Below are 16312 nucleotides of genomic sequence, written 5' to 3'. Positions count from 1 at the left end.
AACTCCTGAACCATTTGCAAACATCGCAGCACTCATTTCAGGCATGTCTACATCCAACGTAAACATTCTGCCCACTCTGTTGCCTTTTGCAACCAACCTGCACTTGTCTTTGAAATCTTCAACATAACACCCATCAGGGTTAAACCGAACCTGCAACCCCTGCTCAATCATTTGGCCAACTGAAACCAGATTCTTTGTTATGTTCGGTACATGAAGTACATCTGCAAGGTACTTCACTTTGCCATCCTGCATAGATAATGGCACATCTCCAATGTGGGCAATTGGATGAGCAGTGTCATCCCCTGTTTCCACAAAACCTGGTCTTTCCGGGTTCTTCATCTCCTTGAACCACTCCCCATGACTCGTCATGTGGTTCGAAGCGCCTGAATCCACATACCATACATTATCTTTTTGTGCTGCATCAACATTTTCAGACATGGCATTTACAACATGCTGCATAACAAACAACCTTTCATTGTCCTCATTATTTCTGCTTGAGGATGCATAGTTGTTTTGCTGCACTTTCCCATTTTGCATGTCAGCCTGCTTCTTATAACATTCTGACTGCACATGTCCTGGCTTACCACAATAGTAGCATTCCCGTGCATCATTATATTGCCTTTGCCAATTTCCACGGCCTCTTTGACTCCCCCTGCCTCTGAATTTGCCTCTTCCACCTGCGTGTTGTTGTTGTTGTTGATTTTGGGACTGTTGTTGCTGCTGCTGCTGTTGGCCATAATTCTGATTACCTGTTCGGCCACCTCCTTGACCGCGTCCACGGCCTCCTCTACCTCGTCCTCTTCCTGAACTCGTGTAGAAGGCCTGTTGCTCTGAACTGTTTTTGCTTTGTGAAGACTGTTGGTCTTCACCCAAGTTCTTCTCTTCGATAATCAGCATAGACACCAAATCTGTAAAGTTGGGAATGTTTTCCCGAGTCTGAATAGACGTCTTAAACGCCTTGTATTGTGGCCCGAGACCATGTAGACAGACTTCCACCTTGTCATCATCATCTACTGACACACCAATAGATGCAAGGGATTCCACAATGCCCTTTATCTTCAACGCATAGTCATTCACAGACATGCTCTTTTTCTCCATAGTATGAAGTTCATTCTTCAACTGTATCTTACGTGCCTTGGTATTTGTTTCATAAAGCTTTACCAAGGTGTCCCACGCCTCCTTGGGGGACTTGGCATCCTGAATGTGCCCAATCATGGTGTCCTGTATACTAATGGAAAGCCAATACATTACTTTCCTGGCTCCTTGGTTCCAGTCTTTAAACTCTTTCACATCTGCAGCAGTCGGATTTATATCCGGTATCTCCGGTGCCTCTTCATGCTCACCTTCTATGTAGTCCCAATAACCTTTTCCCATCAGGAAATTCGTCAACCTGAACCTCCAAGCATGGAAGTTATTCTTATCTAGCTTCTCAGCCACAATCTGAGTTATCCCATCATTTGACATCTTGCCAAACACACAACTTTACCAGAAACTGCACTCTGGTTTTTCTGCACAAATGCTGTATTTTCTGCACAGGGGTACTGTAGTACTCTCAAATGTCACAACCAGTGACTTCAATGCACATACATACACCCAATGGCAACTGTAGACCTCTTGCAGCACCCACAGTGTCTGCACAGTCAATCTGTCTTCCTGCAGTTCTTAAAACAGAGTTCTGCAGAGAATCGATGACTTACCCGCAGTGCTCGAAATCGCCTGCTTTCTGAAAAACGGAGGTCCAGACGCGCCTGAAATGCGTTTTCGGCCTGGAAATTGTAGTCCGAAGGACTGTATAGTTGCCCTGTAGCTTCACTCCCGCGAAGAAAGCTCCTCAATCGGAGATCGTTTGTCGGTGCCTCCCGTAGAGCTCCCGACAAGGGTGTAGTCACCAACACAATAGGGAAGAGTAGTTGAAACTCTTACCCTCGTACCGCTTCCTGTGGTTCTCTTGCTTGCAGCTCAGCCCTTAGCACGAACCAAGCTCTGATACCATGAAAAGATGCAGGGGGGAAGAGAGCTTGAGCTCTTGCAAGCACACACACACACTCACAAAACCCTAATAGAGAACACACAAGGTGAGAGGCTGAAAATCTTCTTCTTCTTCTCTACTCAACACTCAACACACCATATACAAGAATAAGAGTACACACAATATGAAAGGTACTCAACCAAATACATACACGGGTTCTCTATAGTGTGAACCCGACTAAATGAGCTGGCGCTATAACTATGCCAGTCTCTAGAGTGGCTGTCACACAGCCTGTCATCCCACTGGCCGCATATCACCCAAGATCTCACCAACCATGCCAGTGGTGTAAGTGCGGGGCCTATCCCCCAGGCGGGTCATCAGTGTCCACCGCCTCACTAGAGCTCGATATCTCAACACATTCCAATACATGTTTAGTATACGGCAGTGAGTAGTGGTCTTTCCTAGTGGCTACTTTAACCTTTTTGAGATCAATAGAGACTCTCAAATTTCCATTCTTTTTTGGCACAATCATGATTGGTCTTTCCTAATGGCTACTTTAACCTTTTTGAGTAGTGGTCTTTTCTAGTGGCTACTTTAACCTTTTTGAGATCAACACAGACTCTCAATTTTCCATTATTTTTTGGCACAATCACGATTGGTGATAGCAATCTATGTGCTTGATCTCATAGATGAAATCTAAAGCAATGAGTTTATCAATTTCCTCCTTTATAATGGCTACATATTTTGGATTCATCTAGTATGGCTTTTGCCAAAATGGTCTTGATCCGTCCCCATGATCGAAATCGTGTGTTAAACCACCTCGGGTGGTGGTACACCCTTCATTTCAGTGTATTTCCAAGCAAAGCAATCCTTAAATTCTTTGAGGAGAGCAATGAGTTCTTGTTCTTCAGTCAAAGTTAAGTCCTTAGAAATATAGATAGGTTTGGGATCCTCCCCTGACTCTGCAAGATCAACCTTCTTAACTTCAATTGGACCATCGTAGGATGTGGGTTGGCCATCTTCCTTTACTCTTTTAGCCATCAATTGGACCACTTTTCGTTCATCAATGGTGTATGTTTTAAAATGGTGTGGCACTGAGAGTAAGTCTGGCCTATCCTCCTCATCTTTTTTCTAAGCCATTGCCGTCTTAGCCTCGCACTCAGGCCTTGTTTCGTTTTCTACGTCCTGCTTTCATGAGTTTAGGCGCTTTCTCTTGAAGTATAACCTTCTCCTCTTATTTTCCTTCTAGGATTATCTTACTCGATTCTTCACTCTAGTCCTTAGAAAACTCCTCGTGCACCCTAGTGACCTCGAGATATCTGAGCCACTGGGCATTCGTGGGTTTACTTCTTAATAGGGCATTTCATTCAGCAATATACCTCTTTTGTTTATGCCATCTTCTGAGGCGTTGGGTGATGTTGTGACCTTGTGATCCATAACCTTATGTGCTAGAGGCTTCATCCTCTATTTCTTCTTCTCTTGGTTGCACATCTACCATATGCACTGAGGTGGTAGGAATGTTTCCTAATTCAATGTATTGGGTTCGTCTCGAAGGCAACACATCTATAGTAGCAAGCACATGCATCCAGTTTTTATTAAAATAGGGGGGTGGAAGCGACGCGTACATTGCAGCCTCTTCCTTTTCCTGTGAATTCTCCTCCATGGGTTGGTAGGCTTGTAGGGACGTGGTTCATTTTTGGTGGCCTCTGACTCTTTGTTAGGACATTTAGAAGTGATATGTCCCGTTTGTTTACACTTGTTATATTTCATTTTGTTGGGATATTTGATCCAATAATTATTTGCCAAATGACCCACCTTTTTGCAATGGACATGTCTTACTTTGATCACTTGATGTGACAAAGCTTGTTTGATATTCGATGAAGTTTTTGCAGTTGAAGATTTAGGTCCTCCCTTTGGCCTCTTTTCTTCATCAAGACAAGATTGAATGACTCCTTCAAGGGTGTGATTAGGTATGTTCTTCAGGGTGGTGACTAAGGTGGGGTACACCTTCTTGATTACTTTTAGCAAAACAGCCACTGCATCATCTTCATCCATTCTCACATTCACTGATGCAAGTTGAGCCATAAGGCCCTTCAAGTGAGAGATGAAGCTGCAATGCCGTCTCCGTCTTTGAGTTCCAAGTTGAAAAATTCAATTTTGAGTGAGATCTTGGAATTCTTACCACGAGCTCCATAGAGCCAAGCTCATCCCATTTCTCCTTTGCAGTCGGAAGCTGGTCCACATGGTGAATGAGAGCCTCATCAAGATGAAGCATGATGGTAGCTTGTGCCCTCTCATCATCTTCAATATCTTTAGCCTTAGTTCGATCAATAACCTTAGTGCTGGAGATGAATGGCCAAAAACCTTTGGACATCATCTTGTACTTGACAAGGACTTGCCAAGTGTGGAAGCCCTCTCCTGAGAACTTCTTAATTTGGGTGTTGTCCTTTGACATTGGGTATTGAAGGAGATTACTAGAGAGTAATGGGATGATGTATGAAGAAGAAAAAAACCAAAAATTTGTGATGTTTTGGCTTAAGTAGAAAGAGAAAGGCTTATGAGAGTGTAACAACCTAGGCAGCAATGCCGTGGCCAGGAGAAGAGGAGTCTGTCGATTTGCTATACGAGCTCAAGCGCTTGGAGGTTTTCTTCACTTTCCTAGTTGAAACCTCCACGAGTTCTTGCCTCCACAAGTTGCTGGAGCTGCTCCACTGGCAGAGGAGGTTTAGCTCCACAAAAGAAAAAGGAATAAAATTGACCTATTCTACACCACAAAAATGACCTAATCTTTCCAAGCTCTAGATACCATGTTAGAATTTCGTGGTGCTCATGCTAGATCAAAGATGTGGAGGAGAGAGACTCACAAAATACAAGAAAATATCTTGCTTATTAAGTTGCTCAAAATACAACTAGGCTTCTTGCTCAATATAATGCCTTCTAGCTCCACCTTTAAATAGGTGACCTAGTGGACCATAAGTCCATTCACACACACACCCTTCTTCTCCCCTTTTAAAAGACCTTAGTCTCTTAATATTCCATTGGGTGTGCCTTCCACGTTTGTAGATCGATCTTTAGAATCTGCGAGTCCTTTCGAACATACACTTGATCTAACACCCAAATATACACCAATCTACCCAAGATAATGTCGTATGAATCGAGTTAGTGCGCAACAAATGTATAATGGTAGCGGAATGAAAAGACCTTAAGTCTTATGTTTTTCAACAACCCCATGGGTCATGAGGATGTTCCATCTGCCATTTTGATGATTAGATCTGCTCTTTCCAATTCTGGTTTACCCCAATTTTCCTAACACCATTTGGTGATAATGCTCACCCCCGCTCCTCCATCCCCAAGATAGCCAGTGCTTGCTATCCATTATGGTGAATTGGGATCTTAGCATTTGTATCATCACTCTCATAATATTGGCCCAATTGATTGACAAGTATTTTGACGAATCTAGTAGTTTCCTCCTCGTCATGCACCAGGTTTTTCTTTGCTAGAGGTGACTGAGTCTCCTCTATATAGTGGACATTGGGTTTAATCTTCCCTCTACCCAGTCCTTGATATCTGCCCATAATGTCGAGGTATTGTGTAACAATGGTTCCAACGGCATTTTGATGGTAGTGAACAATATGGCTGCAAGACTGCCTATGTCTCTAGTCTCCCTGGCAAGTGAGGGTACCTTCCATGTGTTTGTCGCATATTCAATCCTATAGGGAATGAATGGATGGACAACTGTTGCTCTTCTTCCTCAAACATTCTTGCCATGAGGTCATTGTGAGTCCCTTCCTTGGATCCTTCTGGAATTGGAGAAGGCACATCTAATTTCCTTTCCTTTATCAGCTTGTTTCTTGGATACACTATATCCCTAGCCCTATTAGCCCTTACTTTGGCTTTGTGACTTCGTTAACTTCTTCAAGCTTCCTTATTTCATTTTCAGTAGCATTTGGATATTCTCCAAACCCCTTAGGGGTTGTTGGTCTCTCCTTTGTAGTCTCTTGTGCATGCCCATCCTGTTTCAACACTCGGTTGTCTCCTTCTTTGATTGCATGGATCCGATATCAATGGTATCTTCTTTGATTACGTGGATCCCGTATCAATGGTATCTTCTTCGGATCCATCCTAAATTGTGACCATGGTATCACCTTTGCCCACTTTCTTCACTCTTCTCCTTCTCCCAGTTTTAGAGGTTGTAACATCTACTGCGTTTTTCCCCTTACCCACTTGTTTTGCTTGTGCTCGTGTCAGGACATTCAATGGCATGATATTCCTAGGTTGCACACTTATAGTCCTAATAGTGGCATGGTTAGAAGTGGAAGCAGAACCACTTGCGCGATATGGACAGTCTTTGATCAAATGATCAACCCCACGTTGAATAGAGGAAAGCGTTGGCACCCCACGCATGACATTAGTTTGGTGCTACCAAGGGTTGGGCTTGGCCCACCTTCTCATAGTTGAGTTTATATCTTTACCTTTCCATTGAACCGTGGTTTGAAACACTAGCATTGGTGTGTTGTTTTGTAAGACATAAAACTCTAGCATGATCTCTACGGGCTACTCGTAGTAATCATTATTGATTTCTACCTCACGCATGACTTTCCCCTCATCCAAGGGCTCCTCAATCAGCACCTAGTTGATTTTAGCATGTGGTGGTAGAATAGGTGGCGAGCAAAGGCGGCATGTCCTACATTTCGAAACATCCCTCTTAGTAATTAGAATGGGTTTGACTACCCTGCAGAGCAGCTATAGTTGTTTGCACTGGTGGTGCCGGTAAGGCTAGTTGCACTATGGGTACTAGGAGTTGTGCTAAGGGCTGGACCCTTAGATATCTGCACATGGCAGTGTCATGGTTCCCTAATCTCACACAGTGAGCATAATAAATGTAAGATTCCTCCCCAGCCTCTCAGGATGTCCAGTATCTTCCCGTGTAGACAAACCCCTCTTCAGATATATCAAAGATCTTGTTTCTACTACCTGTTTTGGCCTAGAGAGAGAAAATATTCTAGAGAGAGATTATTTAGATTTTGAATATTTTTGGATATAAAAATTTCTCATCTTATTAAAATAAGTTCCCCTGAAACAGAAGTTCAAAAAGATTTCTAGAAGGTGCATTAGAAATCAAGTATAATGTGTTCAAGAGGCATTATCCTGAGCTAAGCCTTTGTAAAAAAAAGGAGAATTTTACTATACTAGAATTATGCTGAAATAATGATAATTTTAACTATTCTCTAAAATTCTCTCCAATTACGGGGGACCATGATGCATAGATCTTTGATGTAAAGATCTTGCTTAGACAGAAGTTTGAGATGAAGGATCTGGGGAGCTCAGATATTTTCTTGGGCATTGAGGTGATTAAGTCACCACATGGTATTGGATTATTGCAGAGACAGTATGGCTTGGACATGTTGTCCAAGTATGGTATGACAGGCTATAAGCCTATCTCAGTGCCATTGGATCAGAATGGCAAGTTGAGTGCAAATTCAGGAGAGATTTTGGAGGATCCTACTATGTATTGGCGTATAGTAGGAAGCTTGATCTACATGATGATCACCAGGCCAGATTTGAGCTATGCTGTTGGGTTGGTGAGTTAGTTTATGCAGGTTCCACGACGAAAACCGCATTTGGAAGCATTGAGATGCATACTGAGGTATGTGAGGTCTACTTTGTATTGTGGACTGTTTTATGAAATTGGGACAGAGATATGTGTACATGGGTACACAGATGCTGATTGGGCTGGTAGTATCTCAGATAGAAGATCTACTAGTGGCTTCATGTTTTCTTTGGAGAGTGCTGCTGTGACTTGGAGTAGCAAGAAGTAGCCTACGGTTGCTCTATCCAGTACATAGGCCGAGTACAGAGAAGCTGCTATGGCAGTATGTGAGGTAGCTTGGTTAAGAAAGCTACTTGCAGATTTGGGTCTATAAGTGGATAGACAAGTTGCCATTTTCTGTGACAACATTAGCAGTATACAGTTGGCCAAGAACCCAATTTTTCATGCTCGCGCGAAGCATATAGAGGTCCACTACCATTTTGTCAGAGAGAAGGTCTTGGCATGAGACCTTGACCTTGTTTATGTCAGCACACAGGATCAGGTAGCTGACATCTTCACCAAAGCATTGGGTACAGAGAAACTCCGTAGATTCAGGGCTTCACTTGGTGTACATGAGATGGAGTTGAGCTCGAGGGGGAGTGTTGAGATATCGAGCTCGTCTAGTGAGGCGGTGGACACACTGATGACCCGCCTGGGGGACAGGCCCCATACTTACACCACTGGCATGGTTGGTGAGATCATGGGTGATATGCGGCCAGTGGGATGACAGGCTGTGTGACAGCCATTCTAGAGAGTGGCATAGTTATAGCGCCAGCTCATTTTAGTTGGGTTCACACTATAGAGAACCCTTGTATGTATTTGGTTGAGTAACTTTTCATATGTGTGTACTCTTATGTTGTATATGGTGTGTTGAGTGAAGAAAAAGAAGTTTTTTAGCCTTTCACCTTGTGTGTTCTCTATTAGGGTTTTGTGAGTGTGTGTGTGCTTGCAAGAGCTCAAGCTCTCTTCTCCCCTGCATCTTTTCAAAATTTTGACCATTTTTAGGTTAGTTTAGCTTACTTTTTGGATCTAGTTAAAGTAGGAGAGAGGAGAGATGAAAATATCTCATTATTTGTGAGTTTAAAACTCAACCACACATGTGAAATAGGCACCTCCTTCATGAGGGGAATTCCCCTACACTGAGGTGTCAAAAATGCATCATTTCTTTAAATATCTCTTCTTTTTTAACTAGTATCCTTGTCCTTAGTCAACTCTTCATCTTATGTGAGTATTTACTCATTTTTGGGAGATTTTCTTTATTTCTTCAATTTATCTCCTCCCTACATTTGGATTAATCTAATTGGCCCCTCAGAACCTTAATCTAATTAGCCCCTCAGAACCTTAAACTAATTTTTTTTGAAAATCTGGACCCCTACTAGGATAAGGCCTTTTGAACAGATTATAATTGATTTCTAATGCACCTTCTGAAAATCTTTTTAAATTTCTATTTCGGAGAAATTTATTTTAATAAGAAGAGATATTTTTCCATCCAAAAATATCTAAAAATTGAATAACCTCTCTCTAGAACATTTTCTCTCTCTAGGCCAAAACAGGGTAAAACAGGATCTTTCTTTTATTTCAGAGAGGGGAATATTTATAAGATCAGAAGGGGAGGTTCTTACACCTGCACACCTCAAAAGCCGGAGGGAGGAATCTTACAAAATGCGTCGGCTTATTAAGTAGGCCGCACCTTATCAATTGATTGCTGGAGAATTTTATAAGCTAGGCAAGGATGATATCTTAAGAAGATGTGTATGAGAGGATGAATCTACCATGGTATTAGAAGAAGCACACTCAGGAATAGCTAGAGGACATTTCACTCGAGAAGCTACAACTCGCAAATTGCTTCAAGCGGGACTATGGTGGCCAACGTTATTTGAGGATGCCATAGAGTTTGTGAAAGTGAGGAATGTTAGATATTTACTACTTCACAACAAAAAGACATGATGCCACTCACCCTTGTAATTGTAAGACAACCTTTGAGAAATGGGAGATTGATTTTGTTGGACCCATTAGTCCAGCAGCACATCCGTCTCACACAAGCCCGATAATATGTGATCGTGGCCACATATTATTTCACAAAGTGGGTAGAGGCGAGGGCATCTAAACAAGCTGATGCTCAAATCACAACCAAATTCTTATATGAACAAATCATTTCTAGATTTGGCTGCCCACTTGAATTAGTCAGTGAGACCGAGGTTCACATTTCATCAATGAGGTGATTGAACACTTACTTACAGGATTCCTTATAGTACATCGCAAAATCATCACCTTAGTACCCAAAAGCAAATGGTCAAGTAGAGAGAACCAACAAGATTTTATGTGCTATCTTGATGAAAACCTTAGAAGCGAGTCGCACGAATTGGGAACACAAACTGACTGCAGCTCTATGGGCTTATCGTACATCGTATAAGGTAGCAACGGGATATACTCCCTTCCATCTAGCTTATGGCATTGATGCAGTAATGCCAATGGAGTTTTTGGTTCTAAGCCTGTGAATTGCTGTACAGGAAAGGATTACTAAAAATGCATTAGCTGAGAGATTGGTTGATTTGGAAAAACTTGATGAAACCAAGCTAATTGCAAAGAAGAACTTCTTGCGCTTGAGTCCATTATTGACCATGAGACTATCACTACACGCACGGGTAACACTTATGTTAAATGTCTTTGTGACTTTTAAGAACCATCCTATTGAAGATGCTAAATGGATGCCACAAAAGTTTTTCCGTTCTTACTAAAATCTCATCCATTCTTACTATCCATGCAATTGAGGTCAATTGCAACACGAGCAAGATAACTTTTATGGGAACGCCCATTATTTCATTTCAAGATATTTTATTTTGGATTCACCTTTTATTTATATCATTAATGCACTACCACACAATGAGTTTAGTAGCAAAAATAGTAATGCTTTACGGGGATGTCAGGCCTATTTTGCTGGAAATATTACTTATTTCGTTGTAATGAGATCGCTTCTTAGCAACAAAAATAGCAGCGTTGTTGAGCAATGAAATTTTACTACTATTGTGAGTGATATGTTGTTGAGTAGTGATCATGTAGCTTGTTTAAAAAAAGCTGGTGACTCCCCAGTCTGTCCTAGCTTTTTTTTTGATACTACAGACACAGTAAACTTCAAAAAGAAAGTAAACCTTCAAAAGATGTAAGTGAATAAAATGTAATTTATATTGCTCAATTGATTTTGAAAATACATCAAGTTCAAGTAATTATAAAACATTAATGGCCTTTAGCCAGATACAAAATAAAACATTAATGGCCTTTAGCCAGATACAAAATAAAGCAAAAAAGGGATGGCTAATCAAAATCTTCATCGGAATCCTCTGGCTCGTCTTCATCTTCATTTTCATCTTCACTTGCTTCACCTACTTCACGTTCATAGTCCGGATCTTCCTCTTCCTCTCTATCCTACATACATGTCAGCTTGAGTCCCTAAAATGGACTCGTTCAAATGCACACCTTGCATACGCATCTAAGCCCACTCTATCTAGTAATCATACTCTGCTTTTGTTGGGTCATGCCCAAGATCCTCTCTCAAAAAATAATAATTAAAAAATGATACAATTAGATTAAAGGAAACAATAAAGCTTAAAAATGATACAATAATTAAAAAACGATACAATTAGATTAAAGGAAACAATAAAGCTTAAAACCAAATTACATTAAATAAAGGAGAATAGTAAAATAGACACTTACAAAGAGAGTAATAAAGGAGGATTTTCCTCTCGAGCCAAAGTGCGATGCTCCTCGCTTTTGTAGTCTTGAAGCACTTGCCCCATTGCTTGTTATTGAAAAGAACCTGGATTCTTTCTCACAAAGCTCCACAGGTGCCTCCACTCCTCTTGTTGTTGCGAGCAAACACTTGGCTTCTGCGTGTTTTTCTTGGCTGATCTCTTAATGTTTGCTCTCCTATTAGAGAGGAGAACCTTCCTGTTCTTCATCTAGTCATTCAAGAAGGTAAAGCGCGGATACCGAACATGAAACTTAGTTTTGAGCACATCAAGAACATATTGTTTTGATAGCTCATCTTGTGCTTTCCATTTCTTAAATGACTTTATGAACTTCAAGTTTGCAAGTACATGCATTTTATTGATGACTTGCTTCCCTCTACCATCCATCGGTGCCCCATCGGCATCTATGTTATATGGTAGCTAATTGTGTGGATCAAACTATGGCATGGCTCTCCTCGCGAGGCTAGCTCAAAATGAGTAGATGATGAGCCCCCCTGTTGGGGAGATATCTCGAGAGACTTAGTGCTACTTTTCTCAAAACAAAATCACCCTACAACCCCCCCACTGCTCTGTCTACTAGACCCCCCAAACTCCCTCTACAATGTCATCGCTCGTAAAGCTAGACATTAGGGAGTGGGGTGGGTCTAGTTGATGTTGGCAGTGTAGGCTCATCAAAACCATAGGGTGATGGGCCTGCACCACTTGAATGTGGGCCTATCTCAATGGAGTAGACTATCCCCATGGAGACGACTGGCCACATGGGACTATATTGGCCATATGGAGTCGATTGGCCATATGGATGATGGTATTTTGTCCTACATATAAGGATGTATGAATGGACTTACAAAATGCATAACGGGGGCATAAAATATACAAAGGCTAAATATTGTATATGTGAAAAGGGGTCATAAAACATACATGTGTATGTGAAAACTTTGTCAATGCATATTACCCATAACATTGGTTGATGATGTTGAGCAGGTTTGTGACATTTACATCCTGACTAGGGTTGATGATGTTGAGCAGGTTTGTGACATTTACATCTTGACTAGGGTGGATCGAAATAGAAGTTTGAGGAGGATCACCCATGATTGCCTACATAATAATTAGAGTAAGGAATCAAAACATGATTAGAGTAAAGAATCAAAATAGCACACTCATTTACATAATGATTTAAAGGCTTTATGCATAAGGCTATGGATAAGCTTTATGTATAGGCTATGCACATGCTTTATGCAGCATAGCCTATGAATAGCTTTATGCATAGTCTATGCACAAGATTGATGCATAGGCTATGCATAAGCTTTCTGCATAGGCTGTGCATAAAGCTTTATGCACAGCCTATTATGCATAAGCTTTATGCATAGCCTATGCATAAAGATTATGCATAAGATATGTATAAATATATGCATAGCCTATGCACAAGCTTTATGCATACAGGTTTATGTATAAAGCCTCTTTGCATTAAGCCTTTATGCATAGAGCTTTAAAAAAAACCTTACGTTGTATAAAGCCTCTTTTCATAAAGCTTATGCATAGCTTATGTATAAAGGCTTTATGCATAGGCTGTGTGAATATAGTCTCTATGCATTAAGCTATGCATAGGGTTTATACATAGCCTATGCATGAAGCCTTTATGCATAAAACTATACATAGAGCTTTATGCACAAGTTATGCATAAAGAGAGCTTATGCAGAGCTTATGCATAAGCTCTCTATGCATAAAGCCTCTTTGCATTAAGCCTTTATGCATAGCCTATGCATTAAGCCTCTATGCAGAGCCTGTGCATGAAGCCTTTATGCATAAAACTATACATAGAGCTTTATGCACAAGTTATGCATAAAGAGAGCTTATGCATAAGCTCTCTATGCATAAAACCTCTTTGCATTAAGCCTTTATGCATAGCCTATGCATTAAGCCTCTATGCAGAGCCTATGCATAAAGCCTCTATGCAGCATAAAGCTATGCATACCCTATGAATAAAGGCTTTATGCATAAAACTATGCATAGAGTTTTTATGCACAAAAGCCTCTATGCATAAAGAGAGCTTATGCATAAGGTCTCTATGCATAAGGTCTCTATGCATAAAGCCTCTTTGGATTAAGCCTTTACGTATGCATTGATAGATCTTTTATGCTCTCAATGCATGCATAAAGAGATCTATACATGCATTGAGACCAAACCCTAAAAGCAAAAAACCTTAAAAAATACAAAACCCTAAAAATCCTATGCATACAAAATCACTAAAAGCATAAGAGAAAGGAGTGAGCTCTTACCTTAAGAATCTTGTAAGTGTTGATTTGAAACCCTAAAAGAAGAGCCTACAAAATATGAACAAAATAAATCAATGTACTCTATGCAAAAAGTTAAAAAGTATAGTACATTTTATTATAAGGGAACATAAGAGGAGAAGCGAAAGAGGAAAGGTGGAAGAACAAGGTGAGTCTCCTTAACCCTATCCCTAATACATGCATGCATAACCCTTGTGGTTTATGAAACCCTAACCCTTGCTTCTAAATAGAAAGCCTAATATTATAGAGAGTTTTGATGGAAGCTATCCACATTAAAGCTCTATATTGGCACTTCTATGTAGAAGCTAGGGTTAGGGTAAGGAAGGAGAGAGGAGAAAGAGAAAGGAAAGAGAGGGGAAGGAAGAGAAAAGCTCACCTCAAAGCATAGATGGAGCTTTCATGGAAAGTTTGAGAGTAAAGGACAAGGAGATGAAGCTTTCCATGAATGATTTAGCATAGGAGAGGGAGAGAATAGCACATACCTTGGAAGAAGATGAGATTTAATGGGAGGAAAAAGTGGAAGGGATAGTATTAACATGGGTGGGAGGAAGAGTTGCATCAATCGACTACCAAGCTATGTGCTATTTTGGTGGTAGGTAGAAACATGATGGCAAAGATTTAGGCTTTAGCTAGGAGTACTTTTAAGCAGTTCCCTGCTAAGAAGCAAAATTTTACTGCTAGTTTTTCTGCCCAATTAGCAAAACTAGTAGAAAAATTTTGCTACTAATCTTGGGCCACTTTTCACCTAGACATCATATATCTTTTTATGGTAATATATATACACTTGTGGTCTGATTATAGATCTCTAACAATGATTATATATATACACTTGTGGTCTGATGGTGGTCTGATTATATACACTTGTGGTCTGATTATAGATCTCTAACAATGATCATATATATTTTTATGCTAATATATATACACTTGTGGTTTGATTACAGATCTCTAACAGTGATCAAGGGCTGGATATTAGTTCTGAAGCATGGTTGAGAGAAAAGATATGATGTATGTGTGATCGATGCAAGGGCCAATATATATGATAATGTCGTATAACAATTGAGTACATTTTTACGCATGGACTTAATGAGGCATTATCACAATCAAATGAGGATGATGACATGTAAGAGATCCATAAGAGAGTGTTACACAATATGCCACACCATTCCATGGCATCGAGGAGATTACGAAAGGTGGCAAGGCTTCATAGGGAAAGCATGGTTTGAGAATCATCCTTTGCAAACAATGAATGAGATGTCTCCATCATTGCTACATGAGGAGGAAGATAATTTCATCATGGAAGAGATGGTGGATAATTCCTTTCAACGGAAGATCATAGATGATGGAGAGCAAGTTCCAATATCATAAAAATAAGAGGACAAAACCTTGCTCAGAGAGCAGTACCCCATTGTATGAGGGATGTTCATACTCTACACTCTGAATCAACTTGGAGTTATTATACTTGAAAAAAACCTATGGATGAAGTTATGAAAGTGTTACAAGTCTTCTCAGATAAGATCCCATCAAGAGAAATGTCTCTTGTTAATTGGCATGTGATTCATTATCTTGACATGTGATTCATTATCTTATGTTGCAGGCTTCTTTCAAGAAGATGCCAAAAGGAAGCCTCGGTAGCGGCAATATCGCGAGTCTCAAGTCACCATGATACAGAGTAAGCAAGTTGGAAATATAACACTGGAAGATCTAAGTAATGCCACACTGGAGAAATTAAAGGGTTCGGTTGCAACAGCTAGCGGGCGGGGAGTGTTCGAGGGACAGCTCACGTGGCAAAAACCTGCCCAAGTCTTGACCAGCTTGGATATGGTGAAAAATGGTGCGCTTCCGGTACGATTGGCGAGGACCGACGAAATGGTCCCTGTGTGAAGTGCCAGGACATCTAAGGAGGATCCTAGAGGGTTCTGACTAGGCGATGCATGGGCTCGCGGTGCTTAGGACACCCATGCATATGTCAAGGAAGATATATATATGTATGGTGATGAAATGATTATTGTAATCTGTTACTAGACCTCGTTGTTTGCTGACCAGTTGGTCCCAACGGAGAGTCCAGAGTGGTACTGTTTTTGTGAAACAAGGGATTGAATGGAAATTTTGAATTATGAAATCCGTAACCATATTTATTTTGTCAATGGACTATTTTTATGTTAAAGAGGAGTGTGTGCGTATCTGTTTTTCTAAAGCTAAAGTTAAGAAAGGCATTTCAATTATGGATGGGTGAGTACTTGTTTGGTTCCACCGATTCTAGTGGCAAGGTGGTTGCTAACCCATGGTCCAGATGGGGTTAGGCTGGAGTCAGTGGAGTTTTAATAATCAAACTAAAAAATCTTAGGATTACACTAGGATTCGAGTAGCTAGTTAATTCCCTGATAAATTTCTCAATTGAGTGGATCAATGGCTGTGCCTAATCTTGATTAGGAAAAAAGCATTGAAATTACTTAGATGATCAAATTATATCAGTAATAGTTTCCTTTTATTTGGTTTATTCAGGTGAAGGATAGTTTAGAATTGATCTCGTTAGAAAAATTCGTTAAGAAAATTCAAAAAGGTGGAATCATCCCCGCTTTTTGGGCATGGGAAATTTTCTCGGTGTCGGTTTTCGGAGTGACCACACTACCAACCTAGTCTCGTGCGCCTGAACATTTGTGGGCGAGGCCTCGAGTGAGAAACCCTGCCCCGTGCATGAGAGGGCTACTTCCGTTGT

The sequence above is a fragment of the Cibotium barometz genome, chromosome 12, assembly GCF_041138505.1.
Source record: "Cibotium barometz isolate CiBa-2024 chromosome 12, ASM4113850v1, whole genome shotgun sequence".
Lineage (NCBI taxonomy): Eukaryota > Viridiplantae > Streptophyta > Polypodiopsida > Cyatheales > Cibotiaceae > Cibotium > Cibotium barometz.
Note: the sequence above shows the minus strand (reverse complement) of the source record.